Genomic DNA, 14,133 nt, shown 5'->3' on the forward strand with positions numbered 1-14,133 from the left:
TTATTTTCGGTTGCAGGGGTCAATTACAATCATTTTCGGTGAATAGACATACCTCCGAAATCCTACTCACTTTCGAGAAAAAAATTCAAATAGGTGCTGAAATTTTTCGATGAAAAACAAATTTTTCAAATAGTTCTAAGAAAATTATTGTCGGTTGCGGGGGTCAATTACAATTATTTTTGGTGAATAGACATACCCCCGAAATCTTGCGCATTTTCGAGAAAAAAATTCGAGTAGGTACTGAAATTTTTAGACGAAATTAAAAAATTTCAAATCATACTAAAAAAATTATATTTAGTTACAGGGGTTGATTACAAGCATTTTTTGTGAATAGATCTACCCCTGAAATCCTACCCACTTTCTAGAAAAAAATTCAGTACGGGCGGAACTTTAAACGTTAATAACTTTTTAACGAAGCCTCTATCGACAAATTCGTATTCTTGTTTCTCGTCTTGTTTTGGGCTCTAGAATCTCCCATTAAAATTTTTCCCAAGTGTGGCCGAACACCCTGTATATCTCAATTGCAATTATTATTCCAAAAATAATAAAATGATCTCCGAATTCAGACAATTTACCATTATTTTATTCAATTTATGTTCATTTTTTGACATATTTGACCACAAAAATTTCAAACTAATCGTCGTAGCCAAAATATATGTAATATCAATCGGTTGTTACAAATATCTATCTGAATGAATTCAATGCTCTCAGATATCACGTGCAATATTTGTGCAATTTATGGTTTAGATAATATAATGTGTAATTCGTACCGCGTCTTATGTTCGCGGTAACGAACTTGACGCGAATACGTGCTGCAACGATTCTTAACACGTTTTGTACACTATTTTTAAGGTTCGTTAAAGAAGAAATTGTACAAATCTACTCCTCTTGTGTTTAAAAAAACCGAAAATACAAAATTATTTTCAAGTTTTCACCATATGAGTAGCCTTCTTACAAATATTATTACATTCAGACTTATGTATATGTCTAAGAAACGAAATTACAATCAAAAACATTTCGAATATATACTTTTTTTATTTTATCGAATGTATAATAAAACAACGAGCACCCAATTATCTTTTGTAGTCTTTATTTTATCTAACATCAAAGTTTTATTAGTGGTACTGAATAAAACAGATCAATTATTTATGTATTTTATATAAGTACTAAAGTGTTATTTATTTTACTACTGATAATCATACGGATAGGGCTTGTGTAATTTAACAAACAATGGTGGTCTATATATCAAAAAGTTTAGTTGTTCAAAGTTTAAAGAAATTGCATATTACATAGCATCAGTATACATTTATAAGAAACCAGTGTTCTGAACAGAGTGAAAACGTGAAATTCAGAGAATCAAAAATATTTGTCAGGCAATATAATAATAAACGGAACAGCTAATACATTGTTATTGCGTCCACGCAACATTTAACTGCGATAAAACATAAAACAGTCCACGGTGAAATGCGATGTTTCTAAACATAGAACAAGAAACACTTTATTTTTGGTAACATCGTGGTACCAAGTACAAAATTTTAGTATTCATTGTATCATTCTGGGAAGTATCTATCAGTATGACGGTTGTTCCCATAAATTGCTTGTTACTGGAATGCTTGTTTCACTTGGTTCGCAAACGGGCACAACAAACGTTTAATTAGAATTCTGCTTTCATCCGTTTCGTCACCAAGAAACGTTTGATGGTCGAAGATGAAAGAAAATACCACTTCTTTATGCGAGTTAGTGCTCGGTTTAGTGTCTAATCCAATATTTACGAGAAGCAGATGTTTTAGTTGTTTATGGCACAGAGTGTCGAAATTTCAACGGAATTCCGTGTTGCTTTCTATAGAAGCTCTGTTTTAATTGGCAAAGTCGAACCACAGACGAGGTGTACGAGTAGACCTCGAAAAGTAGACCTGAAAATTCGGAGATGATTTTAGCGTCTTCTTCTCATGAATGACGGTCAGTTGAGAAACTCTTCACTGAATTAGTATTCATGGGCAGACAGCTGTAGTGTGTGCGTAATATAAAAAAATTATTTTTCATTGCCGAGGTCAATTACAATTATTTTTGGCGAATACACATACCATGAAATCCAAGGCACTTTCAAGGAAAAAATTCTTTACCAAAAATATAATCTGTGGCCAGAAATGTGTCCTCGAAATTTCATGCGTATATGTATATATAAAACCATAACTCCTCAACGGATTGAAGGATTTTAATGTTTCAAAATGTAAACAATGCGTATCTTGGTGAAAAATATTGAGAAATTCTAAGAATATTCGCAAAGTTGTTCCTTAACCCCGTAAGGTGACAAAACCCCCATAAAAATGGTCAAATTTTCAAACAATCATAACTCTTACAGTAGTGACTATATTTTAGTGAAATTTTGGTAGTAAGTAGAGTTCATGGATACCTACAAAAAAGTATTAAACAACATTTCCGTAAAGTATCAAACAAATTTATTAAAAATCAGAAACAAATTTTTAAGAAAAATCAACAGAGAGTAAGAGGACTTTTTTCGACGAAATTAAAAAATTTCAAATCATTCTAAAAAAATTATTTTTAGTTACGGAGGCTAATTACAATCATTTTTAGTGAGTAGACGTACCCTCGAAATCTTGTGTACTATTGAGAAAAAAATTCCTTACCGAAAATCTAATATCTGACCACACAAATGTTTCCCTGAAATTTCATGCGTATGTTTAAAATGTCATAACTCCTGAACGAATTGGAGGATCCTAATGTTTAAAAATGCAAACAGCACGTATTTTAGTGAAGAATATGTAGAAATTCTAACAATGTTGGAAAACTTGTCCCTTGATCCCGTAAAGTAAGAAAAACCCCATAAAAGTGGATCAATTTCCAAACGACCATAATTCCTATAATAATCAATGGATTTCATTGAAATTTAGTCTGAAAGTAGAGCTACCTATAAAATAATACTAAACAACTTTTTCGAACAGCGTCAAACAAATTTAATAAAAATCAAAAGCGAATTTCTAAGATAAATAAACAGAGGGTAGGTGGATAAATTTTATCGACGATATTAAAAAATTTCAAGTCATTCTGAAAAAATTATTTTTTATTACGAAGGTCGATTACAATAATTTTTCGTGAAAACAAATACCTCCGAAATCCTACCCACATTCAAGAAAAAAATTCGAGTAAGTGCTGAAAGTTTTGGGTGAAAAAAAAGACTCTCGAATCGTCTTGGAAAAATTATTTTTAGTTGCAGGGGTCAATTGCAAGCATTTTTGGTCAACAGACATACCCCCGAAATCCTACTCAGTTTCGAGAAAAAAATTCCTTACCGAAAATATAATTTCTGGCCAGAAATGTCTGCCCGAATTTTCATGCGAATCTTTAAAACACCATAACTTCTGAACGGATTGGACGATTTTAATGTTCAAAAAGCCAAACGCCGCGTATTTTAGTGTAGAATATGTAGCAATTATAAAAATATTCGAAAAGTTGGTCCTTGACCCCGCAAAATGAGAAAAACACCATAAAAGTGGTCCAATTTTCAAACACTCATAACTCCTACAATTGTGAATATATTTCAATGAAACTTTTTTCTGAAGTGGAGCTCATGGGTACCTACAAAAAAGTATTAGACAATTTTTCTGTAGGGCGTCAAACAAAATTACTAAAAATGAAAAAGGAATTTTTAAGAAAAATCGACAGGGGGTAGGTGCCTAAATTTTTCGACGAGAAAAAAATTCTTAATTAATTCTGAAAAAATTATTTTCGGTTGCGGGGGTCAATTACAATCATTTTTGGTGAATAGATATACCCCCGAAATCCTACCCACTTTCTAGAAAAAAATTCGAGAAGGTGTGAAATTTTTCGACGGAAAAAAAAATTTCAAATCGTTTTGGAAAAATTATTTTCGGTTGCGGGAATCAATTACAAGCATTTTTGGTCAATAGACATACCCCCGAAATCTTGCGCATTTTCGAAAAAAATATTCAGTACCGTCGGAACTTTAAACGTTAATAACTGTTTAACGAAGCCTTCATCAACAAATTGTTATTCTTGATTTTCGTCTTATTTTGGTCTCTAGAATTCCCCATTAAAATTTTTCCCAGGGATGGCCGAACACCCTATATAATATACATAAAAATTTAAAAACATATAGGTTTTGAAAGCACCCATGCATGTAGTCGCCAAATTTAAATAATATTTCGTACATGAACGTTTCTGATCATGTTAAAGCCACCTTTCGATGTAAAGTAATATGAAAATTACGATGATAAACATTTTAAGAGTTTCCATACTTTCTCCTCACTCGTATATCGTCTGATATAAAATAACTAAAATTGGGTTTTATGTAAAAATTGAACTCTAACACAACTGTAGTTCAACAGTAAAAATAGAGAATCGAATTCCAGTTGGAACCAACGATTTAGACTAACATATTGGTCACAAGTGACAGTAGTTGATTATAGTTTTATCTTTGAATTGAAACTGTCAGAAGTTACTTCATTCTTCAATAATAACTTTTTAAGCACGTCTTGGAATAAACTAGAGATAAGCACGACTTTATTGTAAAAGTTTGATGAAAGTAAATAATTTTGGAGACTAAAACAATTGAAAATTATCTATTCTAGCATCTGACCTACTCTTGAACTGGTTAAATCAACAAAAGCTTCTTTCATTTCGAGCCTTAACGACTCCGCGATTCTTCTACAACGATTTGTCTTTCTTTCTATTCTTTACGCCCTTCTTTCAGGGTTTTGTTAAAGGCAATATGTGAGATGAGAGTTTTTTTTGGGAAAACTTGCGACGACAGTTATGAAAGGCATTTATCACAGTTTTCCAACTCGATCAATCTTATTAGCACCATCATTTTGGTATCAGTCAGTATATTTGTCAATAAAGATTAACTTATGTTTCAATTAATAATATTTTAATTCATCAAAGCCTTCAATTTAGAACTCTATAAGAATTTGAATATTTCATAATTTTTGCTTAGCATAGGACATTTAAAACATTTTATACAGTTGCGAATTCAAGTTGGGGTTAGGAGAGTTAGCTGTTACTGGATAATTTACAAAATTTACAAATATTACCATTACCATACGTATATTGAAGTTCTGATTTAATTATTGTTCGATGCAGCGAAAAATTAATATTACATATTATACAAATATGTTCAATGTAATAGGTATATAAAAAAATACTGTTGCTGTAATCAGAGTTTAATCTTTGCATTTTCGTGGATCAGAATTTTAATAACCTTTTCGTTAATAAAACATATCAAAGTGTTGCGTAATGTTACGACACTTCGAAAGCAAAGATTGTTTCTATAAATAAACGCTGAGTACTGGTTCAACGTTTCGTAGCCCGCGGTAGTGTTTTTATTATGGTATTACGTTTATGACTGACGTTTCGAGGCACTGACGTCGTTTTAATAATAATTACATCGTATTATCATGCGAGATCTAGGGAATTTTTACGTCTTCGAGTCTGAATTACCGACAAACGCGCAGAATATTATAGCGCACTCTACGTTCGAATCGAACGCAACACCACCATGGCAAAGAATACAGTCGATACGGATTAAATTGCCTTCGACGAGTTTCTTTTTTATCCATCGATGGAGCACTACAGGAAATTAGGTTGCACGCAAAAAAATTCAAGACTTCGATATTCCGGCGCGGAGATTTTGATTTTGGGCTCCACCTGACTTTGTCAATTGCTTCTCTTCTCTTTCAACTCCGAACGAAATCCCTTATCGTTACGATTTTCTGATTAGATATTTGTTAATATTAGTAAAAAGTATCGCAAGCCACGTTTGCAGAGATTATAGCAGCCAAGGTATAAAAACTTTTACTAGTCAAAGAAGTTGTTTTCTCGGGGATTAAAATAAATAAGAAACTTAGGTTTATAATACATCCACAAGTGAATTTAATTATTTTAATTAAATTCAATACAATAGAAATTAAAGGAAGTGTTTGAAACTCAATCTTTGGAAGTGGAAAAAATTTACATTTACAAAGTAAACCTCCAGAATAAGTAGCATATGTATTTGTTGCATGGATCTTGCAATAGAATCGCAAATAAATTTAATAATTGAATATTATTGTATTACATTTTCCAGATTAAAGAGATTGTTGATATACAGACACTAATTTATGACTTTCTAGGGAGAAGGGGGTCTCTTATAATTCAATATTTCTGTATAATGAATTTCCAAAACTACTAATCCGATTTTCTCCAAATTTGATAAAAATATGCTATTTGCATATTATTTTAGCGACGCGGTGTAAGATATATCTAATTTATTTTAAAAAATGTTTAAAATTAATTTTTCTCCTTCAAACTGCAACCATTTCCATAATTATTCAAATTTCCTTTAAATCGTATGCCAGGAATAACGGCGATCAATCGATATTCCAGCAGAAGAGGTTTTAAAAATCGTAAATAACTTCGCCACTTTGAAATATTTTTAGTTTTAAAAACTTGAGAAATAAAGCTAAAAGTTAGTTTGATGTACTTTGAACAAATTTAAACTTCTCGTGTAATAATTACTTATAAGAAAAATTGTAAAATTTTACTTATTTTTAGACGTTCAGGGTGGTGTCTCCCTCAAAGGCAGAACACGACGATAACAGGGCAAAAAAGAGTATCTTTTTCTAGAAAAAGAATCAACCATTCTTAAAATCTCTGTTGTAGTTTTATTTTTAGATGTTTATAAAACATTTGAATGTTTTATTTATTGTAAAAAAAGTCTTTCTACAGTTGAGGTATTTTTTTATTTTAGGACTCAGTTACTATGCACGCGTTTTTATAATCGACATTTTCGCTTTTTAGATACGCAACTAAATGAACGTAAGTTTTACACTCATATAATTAGAATTTGATGAATAATGACACGTTTTCTTTTCTCTTCTTAAAAGTCGGTTCCAAACATGTTGAAACTTTTTTAAATGTCGAAAACTCTACTTAAACAAAAATAAATAAAACCAAAACGACATGACGAATTAATGGAATTTTTTAAAAATATTTTTGAATTGTAATTTTTATTGAAAAGCAAGAATAGTTTCTAACGATATATTAAAATAACATTGAGTGCCCTAACAAATTTATTTACGCTTTAAATTTTACTTCAAAACAAATTTTTCTCTTGAATCAAATATTCCCGATATTTTGTTTTTCACACTGTTTTCAACTATTTATTTATTATCACCAGAATTTTTTTAACATTTAAAAGTTATGGACTTTCGTTAAATCATTTTTTAAATTCAACAAGTGAAAAACAATTTTAATCAATCAGAATTGATAGAAAGAGATTGTAATTCTGAAGTAATTAAAATAAACGTCACCAAAATCTGTTGTCTATAAATTTTAGAGCCAGAAATGATCTTTTTTAAGAAAAGTACTTTCCAAAAAGTTTGAAAACCGCTAGATAAGAATGAAATCTTGGTAGTTTGAGTAATCTGAGAGTGATCTTAGTGATTGTATCATTTTATCATTAGTAGAATAATCTAGAACCCACAGGGGGGATCTAGAGCTGTTTCTTGCTGGGATTATAAGTCTCGTGAACCACAGCACGTCATCTTGACATGTAATAGCTAGCAGCTGGTTCTTTTCTCGACGTTCCACGAGGGTATCGGTCAACATTGATGGAACGATTCGATTTTCTCTAACCCTGTATCGCGATATTTAATCGTAGATACTATTCGATGATAAAAATGAGAATCGTAATCAAAGCCAAGAACTGTATCGTTTGAAAAGACTTTATGGAATATTTAAATTTGTTTCAAGAAACATTAATTATCCCAATACCATGTTTATCGATTGTAGCATTGTCGTTTCTATAACACGCAGAAGTTGAAAATTTTTATTTAGAAAAATCACCTCGATCATTAACTCCTTAACGCTCATATTTTTCGGGTTGACCAAGAAGGATCAGTCTTCTGTATTGGACTTATTTTCCAAGCTATATAAAAACGCTGTTTTTTGTTAAGTACAATGTTGTATCTAATGTATAATTTGAAGGAAAACAAATATTGTCATCCCTTAAACCGTTAGATTAAACAAATATCGTTTTTCATAGTAGACGGACTCGAGCATGAGCGTTAAGGGGTTAATATAGAAAAAACAACCGAACCTCTGAATTAAAGGATTTGTGTGTGTTTCCAGAAATTAATACTGGATATATTCGATATTATAAAAATGAGTTTTGTGATTAAAGCCAAGAACTGTATCGTTAAAAAGAGTTTATGCAGTATTTAAATTTGTTTCAAGGAACATTAATTATCCCAATACCTCCTTTATCTTTCGTAACATTGTTATTTCTGTAATATATAGAGGTTAAAAATATGTTTTTTTATTTAGAAAAACCACATCGATCATTAATATTGAAAAAAGAATCGAACCTCTGAATTAAAAAATTTTTGTGTGTTTAATTCCAGAAATTAATGCTGAATATATTCGATATGATAAAAATGAGAATCGTAATCGAAGCCAAGAACTGTATCGTTTGAAAAGAGTTTATACAATATTTAAATTCGTTTCAAGAAACATTAATTATCCCAATACCATCTTTATTAATCGTAACATTGTTATTTCTGTAATACATAGAGATTAAAAATATGTTTTTTTATTTAGAAAAACCACATCGATCATTAATATTGAAAAAAGAACCGACACTCTGAATTAAAGGATTTTTGTGTGTTTAATTCCAGAAATTAATGCTGAATATATTTGATATTATAAAAATGAGAATCATGATCAAAGCCAAGAACTGTATCGTTTAAAACGAGTATAGGCAATATCTAAATTCGTTTCAAGAAACATTAATTATCCCAATCCCACCTTTATCAATCGTAACATTGTTATTTCTGTAATACATAGAGATTAAAAATATGTTTTTTTGTTTAGAAAAACCACATCGATCATTAATATTGAAAAAAGAACCAAACCTCTGAATTAAAGAATTTTTGTGTGTTTAATTCCAGAAATTAATGCTGAATATATTTGATATTATAAAAATGAGAATCATGATCAAAGCCAAGAACTGTATCGTTTAAAAAGAGTATAGGCAATATCTAAATTCGTTTCAAGAAACATTAATTATCCCAATACCACCTTTATCAATCGTAACATTGTTATTTCTGTAATACATAGAGATTAAAAATATGTTTTTTTGTTTAGAAAAACCACATCGATCATTAATATTGAAAAAAGAACCGACACTCTGAATTAAAGGAGTTTTGTGTGTTTAATTCCAGAAATTAATGCTGGATATATTCGATATGATAAAAATGAGAATCGTAATCGAAGCCAAGAACTGTATCGTTTGAAAGGAGTTTATACAATATCTAAATTCGTTTTAAGAAACATTAATTATCTCAATACCATCTTTATCAATCGTAACATTGTTATTTCTGCACTCATAGAGGTTAAAAATATGTTTTTTTATTTAGAAAAACCACGTCGATCATTAATATTGAAAAAAGAACCGACACTCTGAATTAAAGGATTTTTGTGTGCTTAATTCCAGAAATTAATGCTGAATATATTCGATATGATAAAAATGAGAATTGCGATCTAAATCAGAAACTGTATCGTTCGAAATTTATTTACTTAGCATTTAAATTTGTATCGAGAAATGTAAATTATCCTAATACGAAACGATTAAATTGCATGGTTGTAACAACTATCTCGCACCTGTTAGGACCGATTGACGAACAGAATGTGGTGCTTAGTTGGCGTTTATTGCCCGTGGTGCGTTATAAAGGCGTACGCGTAATGCCCACTGATGATACGCGTCGAAAGGCATAAAGCAAACGCGCGTTCATGAATCCATATATTCTGACGAACGAGAAAATAACGCAGGGGAAGACGAAGGGCCACAGTGGGATGAGATTTAGGGGCGAGAGGATATCGTCGAAGGCGCTGTCAGACGAAAAAGCATTTCGGCACAAATGAAAAAGTTGAGATCATCGCGGCGATTTAGCCTTTTACCCTCAGTCTGATAAAATTCTCGGCGATCCCTGTAGAGGTATATAATTATGTAATGCTATAAAAACAGTACTGTGGAAGACTGCGTAGAACGATACGGGACAAGGGTAGATTACATTCGAGGACTGTTTCGAGAATTCGACTTATAGTTTCTGTTTCTAATAACATTTTATCCCTGACTTCGGATTTATGTTAGGCGTTCTTTCAACAACCGTGATAAGCATTTTAGAAAATCAAATGTAGAATTAATATTTTGTAATTATAATATTCATTACTTTCCGTTCCACTTCTGTGAAAAATAATAAAATACGTTTCACTGTATTTTTTATTTGTAATGGGATAATTTTGTATACAAGTTGAATAGTAAGAATTTTTGTAACGCTATTGAATAACAAGAATTTATTATTATACAATGCTTTAAATAAGTTTAAAATGTATAAAATAATGATTCGATTTAGAAGATTTCTAAGTACTAAGAAATGGTTGTTTTGTAATCAATCCAAGGTAAAATATAATGAAATTGATAGGTATTCATATGTAAATAATTAAATACGTACAAGTTAAAATATTTTGAAATTATGATGAAAAGAGTAAAAGTAGGAAGAATGGGCGATTCGAAGAAATATTATTTAGTATGAAATATCTATGGAAGTTGTAAAGTAAACTTAAAGAGAAGTAAAACGACTTCAATCTGTCTAGAAACTCCTTGGAACCAAAACCATTTTCATAATATGTAAAATTATCTTTACCTGTCATAATAAAGGTATCCCGAAGGATTTTTCAAAGTTTTTAAAACTTAATTTTACAGCTCTTTGGAGAATAATGTTATCCTGTGTCCACTAAATTATGACTGTTGAACTAGCAATCAAATCGGAATGAAAAATAAAGGTGATAATTTTATGTTATTAGATCGGTTGAAGACGTCGTTTAAAACTGGTTACAATTTTAGAAGGGACAGTTTAATGATACAGGGAGTTTTCAGTGCTTCTAGAAAGCTTCCTATTATTTCTATTTCAACAAAAATGAATAGTTGCAAATATTAAAAAATGCTAGAATCATGTTTGGTTTCTTATGTATAAGAAAATATTTGAAATGAATTTATATTTCAGCAAGATAATGCCCCGATTCATTTTAGTCAAAACACACGAAAATGGTTCCAGGACCACAATATAACACTTTTAAAGTAGCCAGCACGTTCGCCGGACATCAACGCCAAAGAAAATATTTGGCAAATACTTGTTTCTCGAATTTATAAGTGTTAACTCCGTAATCAGTTCGCAGTTATTTAGCAAATCAATCGATTTTGGTTTGCAGTAATAATTTATTAAACAAACGATAAAAACAATAACAATAATGAGGGTTAACAATGTCCAAATTTTTTATATGTCTGTAATGACTGTATTGTGGCTGCAACAATAGGAATAATACAAAACATTCAATTGAAAAATAGCAATTATAAATGCATGGGAAGAAATTGATCAAAATTTAACAAAAAACTTTAACAGTATGAAAACAAGAATCTAGCAATTGATTAAACGTAACCGATCAACGACTAATTATTAAAAATTGTCTGTATTACAATTTTACATTAAATAAATTATTCTCTATAAGTAAATTTATTCTTTTGTCCAAATGGAAAGCAGTATTTTTATAAATAGGCATAATACTAATTTAATATGCATGTAAATAATACAAAAATTTATTTCGTAGTACATATTATTTTCTACGAATTTTTATGGAATTTTGCAGGCGCAGAATAAATAAGTTTAATCATAAATTACAGAAAACGTGAAAAAATGAACAGGAATCTTAACAGGGATTCCTTGACAGGGCGAGAATAAAATTTTTTAGCAGGTTATCCTCCTAATGCTTGTTGCGATAGGATTATTATTTAGTTTTGTGTTTTGGTGTGTTGTGAATGACTTTGTTAGAAATAATTGCAAATGCAATATTCTTGCTTTATATTATGTGTTTTACATCAAACTATGACCAAACAATGATTTTTCTTAGTTGCAAACAATGTTTATAAAAGAAAACTGATTTTTCCTAATGATTTTAAATAAATATTATTAGTATGATTTTCAACAAATATTATATTACAATTAGCATTAATTTATTCTTCCCTTATTTCGTAATATGTTTTGTTTGAATTTTGTAAATATAATTCTTATTATGTTTTCATGATTTTTTTTCTAACCTTACCAAATTAGATCAAATTACATTAAATATTAAATTCCTCTTATTCTTACTCAAACAGAGTACCAAAATAATACCAGTATTTATTTCGGTATTCGGTAGTATATCAATTTCGATATGATAAAGGTATTAGTATAAATATCATACTGTTATTCAATCCTTGAGTCTCAATGACGCAGTAGAAATATCTGTATAATAATAGAATGGCCTAATCTAGACTGACATCCTAAAAATGTTAATCCACTATATTTCTTATATACAGTTGTGGACAGAATTAGTTGGACAGATAAAGGAAACTGAATAAAGAGAATTGTATTTGGAACAAATGTACAAACGATATAATTATATAAATAAATTTAAAACACACTAAGCACACAATCTTTTTACACAAATTAATATTATATAAGAATCACATCTGTCTTTCACAACCACTCGTTTTGTACTCCCTGTTGTCTCGTTGTCCGTGGTTACTCATTCCTTCATGAACAAAACACCTTCAACCCTTTTGCACATAAATTAACATTCAACAAAACTATAGAGCGGCACAAATATGCAATACAAATCTCCTACATATATCTTTATGGCACATAGATTATTTAACGTATAATTGAAATTAATATTTACATTTGTGTTGAAATAAAGTATATTTATCGAAAATATTGGTCAATTGTCTTGACAAAAATAAATAGACAGGTAACAAAATATACACAAATATGCACCCTTTACTGCAATTGCTTTTAAACGCCGTGGAATGCTATTTATTTTTATCAATATTCTCAAATGCCAATCGTAAATATTTAAAGCAATTGTTCTCTCGCTCCATAAGTTTTCGATTAGATTCAAATCCAGGCTTTGTGCCGGCCATTCCAATAATTTAATATCGAAATCCTCAAAAATTTTTTTCAAATTTAATTCATACCAATTTTCTCTACCTGTTCACTTAATTTTGACGGCAACTGTATCAACATGGAATTCTCAGGCTGTATTTTGTAGGGCACGCGCTTTCAGAAAATCCAATTAAAGAGGAGGTGATTTTAAACGTTTCCGAATCCTCCCTCGAGCACACGAGCGATGTTAAACGCGTTCGCGTCGGAGTTCTGTCATCACAGATCAGCGATTTAAATTCTGAACAGTCCATGAACACACAAAGTGTCTTAAACAACCGTTTGGGAGGGAGTTGAGAAAAAGAGAGAGGGTTTCCTCGGGCATCGGTTGATCCGGAGCGGCCGACTCCAGAAGCGCAGCTGTCGCGGACAGGCCACACGATTCTTCGCCGTCGACGTCGCGGTTCTCGGCCAGTTTGCGTGCTGAGCGTGCCGCGCACGGTCGCTTCCTCGCACTCGTGTCCTCGACAACCTTAGATCCACGCTGAGATACATACCTGTACCTGATTCACTGCCAATTAAATTCTAATCACCGAAATCGCGTGTAAATCGGAATTATTCCATCGAAAGATCTTTTCTAGTCTTTCGTTTCAATGGTGTTACAATTGTGCGTTAAATCGTGAATTTAACGTTTTCATACTTCGATGATGTTCTAGAGTCGCGAGTAATTTTGTTTCGATAGTGTTGAAAACAACCGAGAATCATCTAAAAGCAATCGAAGTACGAAAGTTGAATCGTGACGCGTGGTAGCAGCCAATGCTACTGAAAAATAAAATGAACGGTCCTGCCATCTTCGGTGAACGTCGTTTCGTGAAGGGTTCGGTCAGGAGGATTCTTAGTTGGATCGATTAAAGGATCAGTCAGCAACGAAGCAGGAATTCCCCGGTGGAAAGGAAATGGAAGAGACAGACGAGACGGAGGAAGCAGAGAAACGACGACGAAGACGGCGAAGACGACGAGGAAGAAGAGGACGCGACGTTGAAGGACGCCTCGAGGCCTGAAAGACCCGGATAATGGCTGCTTCTCGCGTCGATTCGGAAATTGGCGACAACCAAATGATTGCCAGCGGATCGACGATCCT

The 14,133-nt window shown here is 31.4% G+C and overlaps 1 protein-coding gene across 1 annotated transcript in view; it reads left to right on the top strand.

Annotated features, from left to right (window-relative positions):
* LOC143343082 (uncharacterized) overlaps window positions 1-14,133 on the top strand; it is a 200,262-nt gene that overhangs the window by 70,678 nt on the left and 115,451 nt on the right. The window lies entirely within an intron of this gene.

This window comes from Colletes latitarsis, chromosome 1, assembly GCF_051014445.1.
Source record: "Colletes latitarsis isolate SP2378_abdomen chromosome 1, iyColLati1, whole genome shotgun sequence".
Classification (NCBI taxonomy): Eukaryota; Metazoa; Arthropoda; class Insecta; order Hymenoptera; family Colletidae; genus Colletes; species Colletes latitarsis.